The 16,135-nt window shown below is 41.6% G+C and overlaps 1 long non-coding RNA gene across 1 annotated transcript in view; it reads left to right on the top strand.

Moving 5' to 3' along the window:
- Positions 1–1,030: 1,030 nt before the first annotated feature.
- Positions 1,031–16,135, top strand: part of LOC133261664 (uncharacterized) — a 38,127-nt gene continuing 23,022 nt past the window's right edge. The window contains exon 1 of the long non-coding RNA XR_009741071.1: positions 1,031–1,174. This is a non-coding gene — a long non-coding RNA (uncharacterized LOC133261664). The remainder of the gene's footprint in view (positions 1,175–16,135) is intronic.

Here is a 16,135-nt window from a genome sequence, read left to right on the forward strand (position 1 = left end):
ATTTTTATTTTCTGAATGAATTCCCACTAATCCCAGTGACAGAATTCTTAATATTTGTGCTCATCAGACTCAATATGGAATATATAGAAAAAATCAAAAATCAAACTAAAATTTCCCACAATCCCACTATTCTGATATTGTTAGCATTTTGATATATTTCTAATTTATTTTTCTTTTTATTTTAAAAATGAGATTATAAAAATACTCTTGTTTTACTCCAAGTATCTCTTAAGCATTTGCCCATGTCATTAGTGTTTGAGGACATATATTTTAATCACAGTTAAATGTGCATCTGCATATTGTAGTGTATGTAAGCCATCCTCTGTTATTGGATATTTAGATTGATTTCAGATTTCCACCATTACAAATGTGGTATTAATTTTTGTACATAATCATTCCATGGCCCATACCTCTTTTAGTACACCCTCTGCTCAGCATGTCTCAGCTTTTTTTCTTTCCCAGACATGACTGATAGTATTCACGTTTGAGACTTTTCCTACAGTCGTGTGTTAGACTTACCTAAGGCTATATCCAATTTCTTGTGTTTTAATTAAATGTAATACCTATACATTTTTCTTTCCCTCCATGCAGAAGGGTTGAGATGAGTAAAAAGTGATGTAAGGGATTTCCACGAGTCCACTATATTTTATAAATAAACACTGTATGAATTTCAGTACTGTATTACTAGTGATAATTTATTTCAAACATACCTTATAGCTGATTGTGCCACCTAACTGGAAAAGCACTGTTTAGCTGACCTAAGCAAGCCCTCTTGTATTCTCTGAGTGGTTTGAGCATACATTCACATCGAAGACCATATCTAGCTATGATTTCTGCCTTTAGAAATAAATGCACTTGTATTTATTTACATAGTATTACACAGGTGTAAATTACAAGATGTAGACAGAATTAGATCTTCATGTGAGAAGGTAGCAGTTTAGGCTTTGGGAAGGGCTGAATAAGCATAAATGGATACTTCTTGTGTGTCTCCCCATCCTACTCCGGTCCAAAGGTTCTGATGAAACTTTCCTGAGGGCTAGCCCCTCCCCGTGCAACCTACTCTGAATCACTGCTTCAGAGAGAGCATAACTAAGCCTTTCTGTTCTTCCGGGACAACATCTGTGGTCTGAAATCCTAGCTAATTCAGCTGCCTATTTCTTCATCTTTGAGTAAGGTAAGGTCAAGACTTTTTTTTTTTTTTTTTTAGTTTGGGAGATGCATTAAGATTTACCAGAACTGAAAAGCACATGGGTTGAGGCATGTGGGTGGTAACTTGATATTATCTCCTCCAGGGACAGTGTTCTACTTGAAACATTTGTAGGATGTGACCTTTTCACAGCTGAGAAGGGCAAGCCATCTCGGTTTGTTATTGACAAGAGTGGCCCAACTTGATGGGTCTGAATGTTGCGTCTTAGAATAATCTAATCATAGGTAAAAGACATTTACTTACTGGAAGAATTTTAATGCTGTATTAGTTGACCTTTTGTCTGCGATGAAAGCACTAAAACTAGAACTAGTTGTTTTTTTTTAAAGGGAATTAATTTTGTTCATTACAACAAAGAAATTATTTAACAACCAAATTATAGGAAGAACAAGGATGCTTTCCGGTAAATAAACAAGAAACTCTCTCTCCTTGCTGCCCCTCATCCCCTACCCTTTCCAACTCTGGCCTGGTCTTCTTTCCTCATAGGAAATTCATTCTGTGTCACTGCAAATTAGTTTTGTCCACATTGCTGAAAACGTGGGGTGGGGTGGGAGTGATAGCTCCAAGCTTTTTTAAAATTTCTTTTAGTCTTACAGTTTCTACCCCTTGGGAGGACCAACAGACTTTTCTACCACCTCAAGTCCAAAACTCTACCAAAAGATTCCTGGGCTGGTTTGGATTAGGGGAACAAAGAGGTGTCCTGAGAAAAACAGAGACATTAACAAGGAAAGTTTCCCCTAAAAAAAAGTGCTTACTCCATTAGGCTGCCTGAAAGCCTTCTGTTTCAGATGACTTGCTGATTTCCTGAAGAAGGGAGTGAAAGGGAGTTGAAAAGGGAGGGAGAAGACAAGGAAAAAGTTGTGTGTGTGTGTGTGTGTGCACATGTGCACTCAATCATGTCTGACTCTTCGCAACCCCATGGACTGCAGCCTGCCAGGCTCCTCTGCCCATGGAATTTTCCAGCAAGAATACTGGAGTGGGTTGCCATTTCCTTCTCCAGGGGACCTTCCTGACCCAGGGTTTCAACCTGTGTCTCCTACATTGACAGGCACATTCTCTACCAGCTGAACCAACCGGGAATCCCTTGAGTGTTACAGGACACATACCCAAGTGGCTTATTTTTCCTGTTGCTCATGATTCTGTGTCTCCCCTCAATTCTCTGGCACTAAGGTTCACAAAGGGAGGCTGGAAGTCATGAGGCTGGAAGACTCATCTGGAGCAGGAGCTGGGTATATTTTGTAGGGTGTCAATTCCCCTGGTGAGTTCTAGCTGCAAAACAGTAGAGGTGTGTGCTCTTTCCCACACCCTGGCATTCAGCTGCCTTCCTCTGCGGCCAGCTGAAAACTGTATGCTAATGGGAAATGCATATGGTAGACCCAGAAAAGCCACAATGTCAAAAGCAATAGGCAGTGGACCAGGCAAGTATGCGATAGGTCTCTACTGGCCTCTACCACCATTTCTACCTGAAGTTTCAACATGAGTAATGTTTGACATCCATGACTTTTCCTTCAAAATTTCCCTGCCCAAGTCCATGCAAAGGACAGATGGTATGATATAGGTACATGGCCTTGAGAAGCTGACTTTGGATCTGTGCCTAATTACAAATGTAATTATATATATAAGTTATTATAACTTTTACCTTTGGTGGAGATATCAAACTTAAAAGCCTAGATGCCAGGCAAGTTACATTAAAAAAATGTTGTAGAAAGGATGAAATGAGAGATTATATTTTCTTCTAGCAGGTTATGGTTATAGGGCTTACTACTGTCCAAATATCTCTCTTTTTTCTTTAAAGAGAACATGTAAATCCAGCCTTTTCAAGAATGATTGAACATGGCCCACCCAAATGCATAAATGGACGGTTTTCAGGCCCTTTCAGTCTGTAGGACTCAAACTTTCAGCTCTGTCTTCCTGTTTTTGGAGATCTGGCCTTTAGACTCCCTTTGGCATTGTATGTTTCTGTTCTTTATTTGGTGGTCAGAGAAGTTGTCTTGTTTTTTGAGCAAGGCTACATCTTTTTATCTTTCACTTCTCATTTTACCTAACTTGTCTGTCTTTGAGTGGGGAAGGAACTCACAGCAACATTTTGACAAGAAACTTTGGCTCATGCTCTTTCAACTATACCATATACACTTGGTTAGGATGCTTTATTCTGTTATAATTCAATCCATCTCAACTAAAAGGATTGGATTTATTAAATTCCCTGCTGAAATTCACATAGCATATGTCTACAACACTATGAAAGGAAAAATCAAATTAGTTCGGTATATTTTTTCTTAGTAGACTTATGCTGTTTTCAAGCAATTGGTACTTTCTTTGCTCAGTGCTATCCAAACATCTATTTAATAATTTATTTTAGCATTTTGCCAGGAATAAATAGGCAAGCTCAGTGATCTAGCTTTCCTGAAACATTTCTTTCTCTTCCTTTTCAAAGTTAGGACAGCATGTGCCTGTAAGTTTTTGAAACCTTACTTATTCTCATAATCATTAAACTACAGCCTTGTATCAATGGCACAAAACTGGAGGAGAAGCCAAAGTATTTAAGAATAGTATCCAAACTCAGAAGATCTTGACAAGTTACAGCAATGAACTCAATTTCATGAAATAGGTATTAAAAAGTAGCAGCTATACTTAAGGAAACAAAACAACAAAACCCCCAAGAAATATGAGAAGAAATAAAAGATTTTGGTTGACTGCCAACTCAGTGGGAGTCCTGAGGGTGATGTGGTTAAAAAGGTCAGAAATAAAACACAAGCAAAAGCAGAAAAACACAGATTGAGAAGTAGTACAATGTTCAGAGACATGGGTGGCAGTGAGAGTTTTTTCAAAACTGAAGCTTGGACTTCCCTGATGGTGGAGGGGACGGGAGGCTCCCTGCCAGTGCAGGGGGCAGGGGTTTGACCCCTGCCCCAGGAAGAGTCTTTGTGCCATGGAGCAGCTGTGCCCACTTGCCACAACTGCTGAGCCCGAGTGCAACTCCTGATGCCCGTGTGCCTAGTGCCTGCGCTGCAGCATGAAGCCTACGCACCACAAGAAATAGGAGCCCCACTCACCACAACTAGAGAAAGCCCACACATGGCCAGGAAGACCCAACACAGCCAAAAATAAGGAGTAAGAAATAAATATGAAGCTCATAGAAGAGCATCTACCTTAGTTGATGGAAATAAGGCTACCACTGGCTGGAATTACAGAGTTTACCCATATTATAAAATATATGAACAAAGTATCTTTAAGGTCCTATATCTGATGTCCCCCATAAACTGCACATAAACACTAAGGAGAGTAGATTAAATGAAGTCCCAAAGCAACTTAGTTTAATTTCCAAATCAAACTACCTTTTCCCCTATTCCTCTTCTTGAGTGTCCTCTCTCTGAAGAGGTGTCCTGCCAAACACACACATAGACACACACACACATGATAACACTGGTTCCCTCCCTTTCTCAGTGACTCTCAGTGTCCAGTCTATAACCAGACGTAGTCACATTCCAACCCCCACTTGTCCAGGGTAATTGTACCTCCCAGAGTTTTCCATTACGCCCGAGCAGACCTGTATCTCAATGGCCATCGCACAGCACACCCAGTTTCCTGTTTCCCTCCCACCCTCCACCTGTCCCTGCCCTTCCTCAAGGGCTTGGTTTACAAGCATCTTGAGACCAAAGGCCCTGTTTTTTCCATCAGCCCCAATACCTGTCACGTTGCTCAGCACAGAGTGCTTTCTCAATAAACACTTGTAGAGATAAATGCTTAGATAAACCTAGAGGAGAGAAGTCACAAAAAGCTCTGCAAGAAACCTTCAAATATTTCCAAATAGACTTATTGAAGAGGTGTTAGACCACAGGGTGAGCCTGATAAGCAAGGCGATGTAGTGATGAAAAGTGCAGACTGTGGAGTCAATTGCCCATGTTCAAGTCCTACCTCCTCCTTAACAGCTGCAGGGCCTTGGTCAAGTTATTCATCCTTCTGTGCCTCACAGGTAAAAGAACACCTATTTCACTGACTTATTGTGAGAACTGAACAGGTCAAAGCAAGTAGCACGTTTCAAAGAATGCCTGGACACCAGCCATGACACTGACCATGATTCTTCTTTTGCATCTCAGCCTGTAATAGTCATGTTCAGTGCTCATCCACCACAAAGCAGGCTCTAAAGCAAGATTTCAGTCAGTCAGTCAGTTCAGTCACTCAGTAATGTCCGACTCTTTGCGACCCCATGGATTGTGGTACTCCAGACCTCCCTGTTCATCACCAGCTCCTGGAGCTTACTCAAATTCATGTCCATCAAGTCAGTGATGCCATCCAACCATCTTGTCCTCTGTCGTCCCCTTCTCTTCCAACCTTTTTTTCCCAGCATCAGGGTCTTTTCCAGTAAGTCAGTTCTTCACATGAGGTGGCCAAAGTATTGGAGTTTCAGCTTCAGCATCAGTCCTTCCAATGAATATTCAGGACTGATCTCCTTTAGGATGGACTGGTTGGATCTCCTTGCAGTCCAAGGGACTCTCAAGAGTCTTCTCCAACACCACAGTTCAAAAGCATCAGTTCTTTGGCACTCAGTTTTCTTCACAGTCCAACTCTCACATCCATACATGACTATTGGAAAAACCAAAGCCTTGACTTGACAGACCTTTGTTGGCATAGTAATGTCTCTGATTTTTAATATGCTGTCTAGGTTGGTCATAACTTTTCTTCCAAGGAGCAAGCGTCTTTTAGTTTCATGGCTGCAGTCACCATCTGCAGTCATTTTGGAGCCCCCAAACATAAAGTCGGTCACTATTTCTGTTATTTCCCCATCTATTTGCCCTGAAGTGATGGGACCAGATGCCATGATCTTCGTTTTGTGAATGTTGAGTTTTAAGCCAATTTTTTCACTCTCCTCTTTCACTTTCATCAAGAGGCTCTTTAGTTCTTCTTCACTTTCTGTCATAAGGGTGGTGTCATCTGCATATCTGAGGTTATTGATATTTCTCCCAGAAATGTTGATTCTAGCTTGTGCTTCATCCACCCCAGCATTTCTCATGATGTACTCTGGATATATGTTAAATAAGCAGGGTGAAAATATACAGCCTTGATGTACTCCTTTCCCGATTTGAAAACAGTCTGTTGTTCCTTGTCCAGTTCTAACTGTTCCTTCCTTACCTGCATACAGATTTCTCAAGAGGCAGGTCAGGTGGTCTGGTATTCCCATCTCTTTCAGAATTTTCCACAGTTTATTGTGATCCACACAGTCAAAGGCTTTGGCATAGTCAATAAAGCAGAAGTAGATGTTTTTCTGGAACTCTTTTGTTTTTTCGATGATCCAGCAGATGTTGGCAATTTGATCTCTGGTTCCTCTGCCTTTTCTAAATCCAGCTTGAACATCTGGAAGTTGAAGGTTCATGTACTGTAGAAGCCTGGCTTGGAAAATTTTGAGAATTACTTTGCTAGCGTGTGAGATGAGTGCAATTGTGCAGTAGTTTGAGCATTCTTTGGCATTGCCTTTCTTTGGGATTGGAATGAAAACTGACCTTTTCCAGTCCTGTGGCCCACTGCTGAGTTTTCCAAATTTGCTGGCATATTGAGTGCAACACTTTCACAGCATCATCTTCTAGGATTTGAAATAGCTCAGCTGGAATTCCATCACCTCACTAGCTTTGTTCATAGTGTTGCTTCCTAAGGGCCACTTGTGTAAAGCAAGGTTTACACAAAAGTAATGTATTTTGAGGACTATTCTCAAAGAACAGGAGTGTAGGCCAGTGAAGGTTAAAATGCTAAGTTGCTAAGTCGCTTCAGTCGTGTCCGACTCTGTGTGACCCCATGGACTGCAGCCTACCAGGCTTCTCCGTCTGAGGGATTCTCCAGGCAAGAACACCGGAGTGGGTTGCCATTTCCTTCTCCAATGCGTGAAAGTGGAAAGTGACAGTGAAGTTGCTCAGTTGTGTCCGACTCTTAGCGACCCCATGGACTGCAGCCTACCAGGCTCCTCCATCCATGGGATTTTCCAGGCAACATTACTGGAGTCGGGTGCCATTGCCTTCTCCCAAAGGTTAAAATGAAGGATAAAAAAACTTCCATCCTGCTAGAAACCTTCTAAGAAACTATGTAGAGTGCATCTTGAAATGGAATAGAAGAGGCTGTATTAATCCACGGACTTCTGTCCTCAGTGGTCAAGGACTATCCATAGGGTAATTCTCTTTCACCTCCTATTTGCATCTTCATCAGAATAGCTGGGGCTTCCCAGGTGGTGCTAGTGGTAAAGAAACCACCTGCCAATGCAGGAGACAGAGGAGATGCGGGTATGATCCCTTTGTTGAGAAGATCCCCTGGATGAGGAAATGGCAACCCACTCCAGTATTCTTGCCTGGAGAACCTGACGGACAGAGGAAACTTGCAGGCTACAGTCTACAGGGTTGCAAAAAGTCAGACATGACTGAAGTGACTTAGCAGACACACCCACACAGAACAGCTGAGTAAACCTTACCAGTGGAGAAAAAGAGGTCTTAGGAAAGACTAATGTATATTTCGTATATATAACAATGTAATGTATTATATAAAGAGATACATAATGTAAGATATATATGTATATATACACATATAAAAATATACACATAGTTTTATATGTGTATACACACGCACACACACACACATATATATGGATTTCCCTCCTAGCTCAGTTGGTAAAGAATCTGCCTACAATGCAGGAGATCCAGGTTCAATCCCTGGGTAAGGAAAATCCCCTGAAAAGGAAAATTGCAACCCACTCCAGTATTCTTGCCTGGAGAATCCCTGGCAAAGGAGCCTGGCAGGCTACAGTCCATAGGGTTGCAAGAGTCAGACATGATTTAGTGACTAAACCACCATATATGTAAATGGTGGTTTATACATATATAAACCACAATATATATGTGTGTGTGTGTGTGTGTGTGTGTATATATATATATATATATATATATATATACAGGTATATATATACACACACACACACACAGAGCTTCCCAAGTGGGGAAGTGGTAAAGAATCTGCCTGCCAATGATGCAGGAGATGCAAGAAACATGGGTTCAGTCCCTGGGTCAGAAAGATCCCCTGCAGCAGGAAATGGCAAAATACATATGCATACTTCCTCTATATTATATACACACATACAAGGCGCATTGTACCTAAGGTAACATGCTGTCATTTATGTCTGGGTGCTGCAAGTAGCTGGAATAAACAAGGAAGCAGAGTGGATGTGAGGTGGGCATAAGGAATGGTGGGCATAAGAGGTCCTGTCTCTGTGGTATAGATAAACTGATTCGGCTCCCAGGAGTGGGGACATGGCTCACCCTGACCAATCAGAGTTCTCCACCCACCTGCCACAGATAGAGTTTCAGGAATGGATATAAGCCTGGGTTGTTTTATTGCTAAAAGAGAACATATCTGTCCTTGCCCAGAAATGCAAAGTAGCTGAGCATCATATAGTCATATTCTTTGCAAGACTGGAAATCTGAATTCTCTACCTCAGAAAAATGTTGGTGGGAGCAAGACAGGGAGGTGGGGAAATAGTATGTGATAGTAGGAGGACCCAGGAGGATCCAGAGAATATACAAACACTTCCTGCTGTGTATTTCACTGAAAGTACCTGTGTCTTACCTCTTACTGTTATAGTCTATTGTTTTGAGGTGCCCTGAGGCATAGTTCATGGCATCTGGTCCCATCACTTCATGGCAAATAGATGGGGAAACAGTGTCAGACTTCATTTTTGGGGGCTCCAAAATCACTGCAGATGGTGATTGCAGCCATGAAATTAAAAGACTCTTACTCCTTGGAAGGAAAGTTATGACCAACCTAGACAGCATATTAAAAAGCAGAGACATTACTTTGCCAACAAAGGTCCATTTAGTCAAGGGTATGGTTTTTCCAGTGGTCATGTATGGATGTGAAAGTTGGACTGTGAAGAAAGCTGAGCACAGAAGAATTGATGCTTTTGAACTGTGGTGTTGGAAAAGACTCTTGGGAGTCCCTTGGCTTCAAGGAAATCCAACCAGTCCATCCTAAAGGAAATCAGTCCTGGATGTTCATTGAAAGGACTGATGCTAAAGCTGAAACTCCAGTACTTTGGCCACCTCATGCAAAGTGTTGACTCATTGGAAAAGACTCTGATGCTGGGAGGGACTAGGGGCAGGAGGAGAAGGGGACGACAGAGGATGAGATGGCTGGATGGCATCACCGACTCGATGGATGTGAGTTTGAGTGAACTCCGGGAGTTGGTGATGGACAGGGAGGCCTGGTGTGCTGGGATTCATGGGGTCACAAAGAGTCATACATGACTGAGCGGCTGAACTGAACTGAAGTGAGGCATAGTTAAAATAGAAGCAGTTTTTTGAGAGCAAGAAGGATGATAAAGAGCCAGGCATATTCCTAAGACACAGAAACTATGAAACAGGGTACATGTTCAGAGACCAAGACTCAGTAAGATATATTGTTGTGCTTATTAACAAGCTACCCAGTTGCTGATTGAGTTTTTAAGGGAATTGTACTGCTAGAGAAACCCTAATCCTGCAACTTCTCAACCCTAAAAAACCCCTAAAATTCCAAATCTGTATCCAGAGCCAATGCAGTTAGATTTAACAGATACAGGGCCATTCTCCAAAGAGGAATCATGTGACACTGGGCACCTGAAGCAGAACCTGGAGTCAGCCAGGACGGCCATCCACTGTCTTACTGCACTGCAGGGAGGGATTCCTTGCTAATTCTGTCCACTTGTGTGAGATCTGTTGTGATCTAGTAATCTTTGATATTGTCTTAATTTCTCTCCTTTTCCAACTGGGAATTTGAATTGCAAATATTTTATTTCCCCCTCCATATTGCATGTTCTTTTTTTGAGGGAGACTGCTTTAATATATCACTTAGTAATGTATTATAAATCCTACATCTAGCCCTGCCCTAGAAGAATGCTTGTCAGTTGGACAACTTCAGTTTACAACTAGGTGCAGGACTTAGGAGTAACTGAATATATCTCTTGGCAGAGGAATGCCCTGTCTTTCCTGTTGTATATGGAGCAATTGACATCACATGGGGAGAGGGGTATATGTGAAATGATCTGTGCACCAAGAATGAGGTTTTGTCTATGCAGTATCATTCTTCACTCCTTCTTTTGGGTAATTCTCTTTATCTTGTTTTATGGGGATTCTGTTCAACCTATGTGGTTCAAGAGGGACTGATTCCTCTTCCCCAGCCCTTGGTCCCAAGAGATAGATGTTTGACTTAAAACTGACGGACCAGGATTCTCTAAGCTCAAAACTATAGTTACTGGCACACAGATGAGTGGGAGACAGTTCAATCAAGTTTCCCAGGGCTTTGGAACCTCTGGGTCCAGCCAAGCCTGAACAACTCTGGGGGACTCTTCAATTAGTCCACTCTTAAAAACCAAAATAATTTGAGTTAGGAGTTATGACTTGCAACTAAAAGATTTATGGCTAGTCCTCAGCTTCTTATATAGGAAATATTTCCTAACATTCAGACTTAGCCAAGAATGGAAAAGACTATTTTGAGTTCCCTTTCCCTGGAGGTTATCCAGTAAGTGGATGGTAACCACATCTACAAAATGCATTCAGTCACTACTCGAAGAGAGACAACTTAAAATCTCATCCAGGACTGTATTCAGCTCTCAGTCCATAAGCTCTAGATGATGTGTTGGTCTATCAAGGCTCGATGTGACTTCTGTTAGTGCTGAGATGTGTTCCCAAGGATTAATGAAAGAGAAAGATATCTGGGGATGGTTATTGGGTAGACAGTCAATCCCATGTGTCTTACCACTCAGCAGAGATTTTTGTTGAGTATCTCATATATTCTCCAAATGAAAGTGAAAGTGAAGTCACTCAGTCGTGTCCGACTCTTTGCGACCCGTGGACTGTAGCCCACCAAGCTCCTCTGTCCTTGGGATTCTCCAGGCAAGAATACTGGAGTGGGTTGCCATTTCCTTCTCCAGGTCTCATTCAAATCTGATATGCCCTTATCCTATGAAATAAAAATAGGACAAAATCAACTTAAAAAAAAATCCTTTTCCTAGTCTATTTTGTTTAAATTATATCCTCTTATCTATTCCATCTCTAGTGTTAGTAGGTAGTTGCTCAACCCCCCTTTCTCATTAGGCATTAATTTAATTTACCATCACTTTATAAGTGGGAAATGAGTGTTGAAATTTCTCAAGCCTGTATAACTTCACAGAGCTTGAGTTATCTAATTTTGATGAGGATTACTGCCATAGAGTACAGATTTTTGTTGTGAGGCATCTGTATAAAAGACATTGAAATTCTTGGAGCAACTTAGATTGCAAGAGGTTGAACATTTCCTTCTGTTACTGTTTTAAAAAATAATAGTCATAGTGCCTGTGGCTTGTGAAGTTTTATGGGAAGCCATGAAGAGAAGCTGTTGTATGAAAGGATGCTTATTAAAATCCTACATACGTTATGTATGAATCTGCACTTTTTTTGACCTCCTCTCTTGGAACTATCCCAATCCAGATTACACCAGGCTGAGCTGTAAAACTCAGAGAAAACTGAAAGCCTCTTTAATTGGGGCATTAGGAAGTTTCAAAACAGCAGTTCAAGAAAGCCTCTCAAGGATTTAAGTTTATCAAAATATATAAGCCAAGTTCTTGTGCTAATGTCATGTTCTACCCTGAGAAAGAGTTCCAGTCAACACTAGGCACAGCAGGCTGGCGGCCGGTCAAAAACAGACATCGCAAGCCTTATAATTGGGGACATAGTAAGTGCATGACAGAGGGTTCTGCTTTTATATTTACAAACTAGAGATTCTCCACTTCTCAGCCTTAGCAGACATAAATGAATAGGTGTTTAGTGTAAAGGGAAGATAGAAATAACACAGAAAGAGCAGATGCTTTTTTTTTCAGGCACATTTAAAATGCTCAGAACCAGCTGGTATGGAATTCTGGAAGGAACCTTAATCTTTTGATCTAGGGAAAGGCATCTTTGCGGCTTGAAAGGCAGAGAAACAAAAGGGGCTGCACGTCTCCTCTAAGAGCTGAAAACTCCCATTTGGTGAGGAGAAGGTGACGGTGAAGGTGAAGTCGCTCAGTGGTATCCAACTCTTTGCGACCCCATGGACTGTAGCCTGCCAGGTTCCTCCATCCATGGGATTTTCCAGGCAAGAATACTGGAGTGGGTTGCCATTTCCTTCTTCAGGAGATCTTCCCGACCCAGGGATTGAACCCGGGTCTCCCGTATTGTAGGCAGATGCTTTACCGTCTGAGCCACCAGGGAAGTCAGGGCATGAGGAGGGCGTGGTTGAAATCAGGCATGCAAAAATAAATGACGGAACCACCCACCTCTTCTCCTACTCAACTGTTTGAGCTAGGGGTTCAGGAGTGCTGGCACCCTGACCCTCAAGGAACAACTCAGAGGGGATGAAGCTATGGTCAGGATTAGTGGTAGTAGGAGAGGTTGTATATAAATATGCCCTAGGCATGCGTGCTAAGTCACTTCAGCCGTGCCTGACTCCATATGACTGTAGCCCACCAGGCTCCTCTGTCCATGGGATTCTCCAGGCAAGAATACTGGAGTGGAGTGCCATGCCCTCCTCCAGGGGATCTTCCTGACCCAGGGATAGAACCTGTGTCTCTTATGTCTCCTGAATTAGCAGGCGGGTTTTTTACCACTAGCACCATATGGGAAGCTGGACACCTGGGCAATAGGAAAACTTTTCTTGGAAACCTGAATAATACATATGAGTCAAAGACAAGTATCAAATCTCTGAAAACACCACTTAGGAAAATGCATTTTGGCTTTCCTGTAGATCCCAAAGTATGTTTGACCCATTTTCTTATCATTATCTGCTCTGTAACCACTATCTGTTTAAACTTTTTGGTATAGCTTATATCTTGTTGTAGGCATGAGCATAGCAAAACAACTCTTAGAGACATTCGTTCCAGCTTTTTCCCTTTTTTTCTTAAGCATGACTGAAAATGCCAACTGTTCATTGTGCTAAGTAGTTGGGACAGAAATTAATACACCCAGTTCTGCCTTGAAGGAATTTAGGGGTCTGGTTAAAAATTAGTGACTGACCCTTCTGGTTTACCTTCTCTCCTTCCCCAGACCACAAAACATCATAGTAAAGGGATATAAAGATGTGGTAATCCATAAGAGCAAAATGAATGGCAGAGATGATGACAAGAGAGCAAATTTTTGGACAAAAATTGCAGATAGAAGAAAAGTGCACATTGAGAGGAACGAAAGAAGGTAACAGCCCAAAGCTCTCCTGACAGGGATATAGAATTCAGTGAGAGATTCGCCAGCAGGTTCCACAACTGACATCATAAAAAGATGTCCTTTTCATCATAGGGGACTGGAATGCAAAAGTAGGAAGTCAAGAGATACCTGGAGTAACAGGCAAGTCTGGCCTTGGAGTACAGGATGAAGCAGGGCAAAGGCTAACAGAGTTTTGCCAAGAGAACGCACTGGTCATAGCAAACACCCTCTTCCAACAACACAAGAGAAGACTCTACACATGGACATCACCAGATAGTCAATATTGAAATCAGATTGATTATATTCTTTTCAGCCTAAAACAGAGAAGCTCTATACAGTCAGCAAAAACAAGACCTGGAACTGACTATGGTTCAGATCATTAATTTCTTACTGCAAAATTCACACTTAAATTGAAGAAAGTAGGGAAAACCACTAGGCCATTCAGGAAAGACCTAAATCAAATCCCTTATGATTATACAGTGCAAGTGACATAGTAGATTCAAGGGTTTAGATCTGATAGACAGAATGACTAAAAACATGGATGGAGGTTGTTAACATTGTACAGGAGGCAGTGATGAAAACCATTCTAAAGAAAAATAAATGCAAGAAGGCATAATGGTTGTCTGAGGAGTCCTTATAAATATCTGAGAAAAGAAAAGAAGCAAAAGGCAAAGGAGAAAGGGAAAGATATACCCAATTGAATGCAGAATTCCAGAAAATAGCAAGGAGAGATGAGAAAGACTTCTTAAGTGATCAATGCAGAGAAATAGAGGAAAATAATAGAATGGGAAAGACTAGGTATTTCTTCAAGAATACTGGAGATACCAAGGGAACATTTCATGCAAAGAGGGGCACAATAAAGGACAGAAACAGCAAGGACCTAACAGAAGCAGAAGAGATTAGGAAGCGGTGGCAAAACTACACAAAACAATGGTGCAAAAAAGGTCTTAATGACTTGATAACTATGATGGTGTGGTCACTCACCTAGAGCCAGACACCCTGGAGTGTGAAGTAAAATGGGCCTTAGGGAGCTTTACTACAAACAAAGTGTAAGTGATGGAATTCTTACTGAGCTATTTCAAATCCTAAAAGATAATGCTGTTAAAGTGTTGCACTCACTATGCCAGCAAATCTGGAAAACTCAGCAATGGCCACAGGACTGGAAAAGATCAGTTTCATTCCAATCCCAGAAAAGGCAATGCCAAAGAATGTTCAAACTACTGCACAATTGCCCTCATTTCACATACCAGCAAGGTAATGCTCAAAATCTTCAAGCTAGGCTTCAACAGTATGTGAACCAAGAACTTCCAGATGTACAAGCTGGATTTAGAGAAGACAGAGGAACCAGAGATCAAATTGCCCACATCCATTGGATAATAGAAAAAGCAAGGGAATACCATGGAAACATGTATTTGTGCTTCATTGACTATACTAAAGTCTTTGTGTGGATCACAACAAACTGTGGAAAATTCTTCAAGAGATGGGAATACCAGTCTACCTGACCTGCTGCCTGAGAAACCTGTATGCAGGTCAAGAAGCAACAGTTAGGACCAGCCATGGAATAGTGGATTGGTTCAAAACTGGGAAAGGAGTACATCAAGGCTGTATATTGTCACTCTGCTTATTTAACTTATATGCAGAATACATCATGTCAAATGCCAGGCTGGATGACTCGCAAGCTGGAGTCAAGATTGCTGGGAAAAATATCAACAGCCTCAGATATGCAGATGATACCACTCTAATGGCAGAAAGTGAAGAGGAACTAAAGAGCCTCTTGATGAAGGCAAAAAGGGAGAGTGAAACAGCTGGCTTAAAACTCAATATTCAAAATACTAAGATCATGGTATCTAGTTCCGTCACTTTATTGCAAATTGATGGGGAAAAAATGGAAAGAGTAGCAGATTTTATTTTCTTGGGTTCCAAAATTACTGCAGAAGGTGACTGCAGCTTCTTGTAGGAAAAGCTATGACAAACCTAGACAGTGTATGAAAAAGCAGAGATATCACTTTGCTGACAAAGGCCTGTATAGTCAAAGCTACAGTTTTTCCAGTAGTCACTTACACATGTGCGAGTTGAATCATAAAGAAGGCTAAGCACCAAAGAATTTATGCTTCAAATGAACTGTGGTTCTGGAGAAGACTCTTGAGAGTCCTTTGGACTGCAAGGAGAGCACACCAGTAATCCTAAAGAAAAACAACCCTGAATATTCACTGGAAGGGTTGATGCTGAAGCTGAAGCTCCAATACTTCGGTCACCTGATGTGAAGAGCCGACTCACTGGAAAAGACCTTAATGCTGGGAAAGATTGAGCCCAGAAGAAGAGGGTGACAGAAAATGAGACAGTTGGATGGCATCATCAACTCAGTGGACATGAGTTTGAGCAAACTCCAGGAGATGGTGAAGGACAAAGAAGCCTGGCATGCTGCAGTTCATGGGGTCACAAAGAGTTGGACACAACTTAGTGACTGAACAACAACTACTGCTTTGAATTTTCAGTACTGCTAGCCTTGAATGATGGCTAATCACATCCCAGATGAATTCCATCCCTTTGAGGTACCATGGAACAGAGAGAGCAGGGAAGCAGATGAGAAAGCTCATTCATTGGTTTGCACAGCAGAAGACAACTGGCTCCATTTGTGTGTAAACTTGTAAATGGAAAGTTAACTGATTTCATCTTCCAAGCGTCCCATGACTGCAGCCAACCTTTAAAGAAAAAA

This window comes from Bos javanicus, chromosome 15 (assembly GCF_032452875.1).
Source record: "Bos javanicus breed banteng chromosome 15, ARS-OSU_banteng_1.0, whole genome shotgun sequence".
Classification (NCBI taxonomy): domain Eukaryota; kingdom Metazoa; phylum Chordata; class Mammalia; order Artiodactyla; family Bovidae; genus Bos; species Bos javanicus.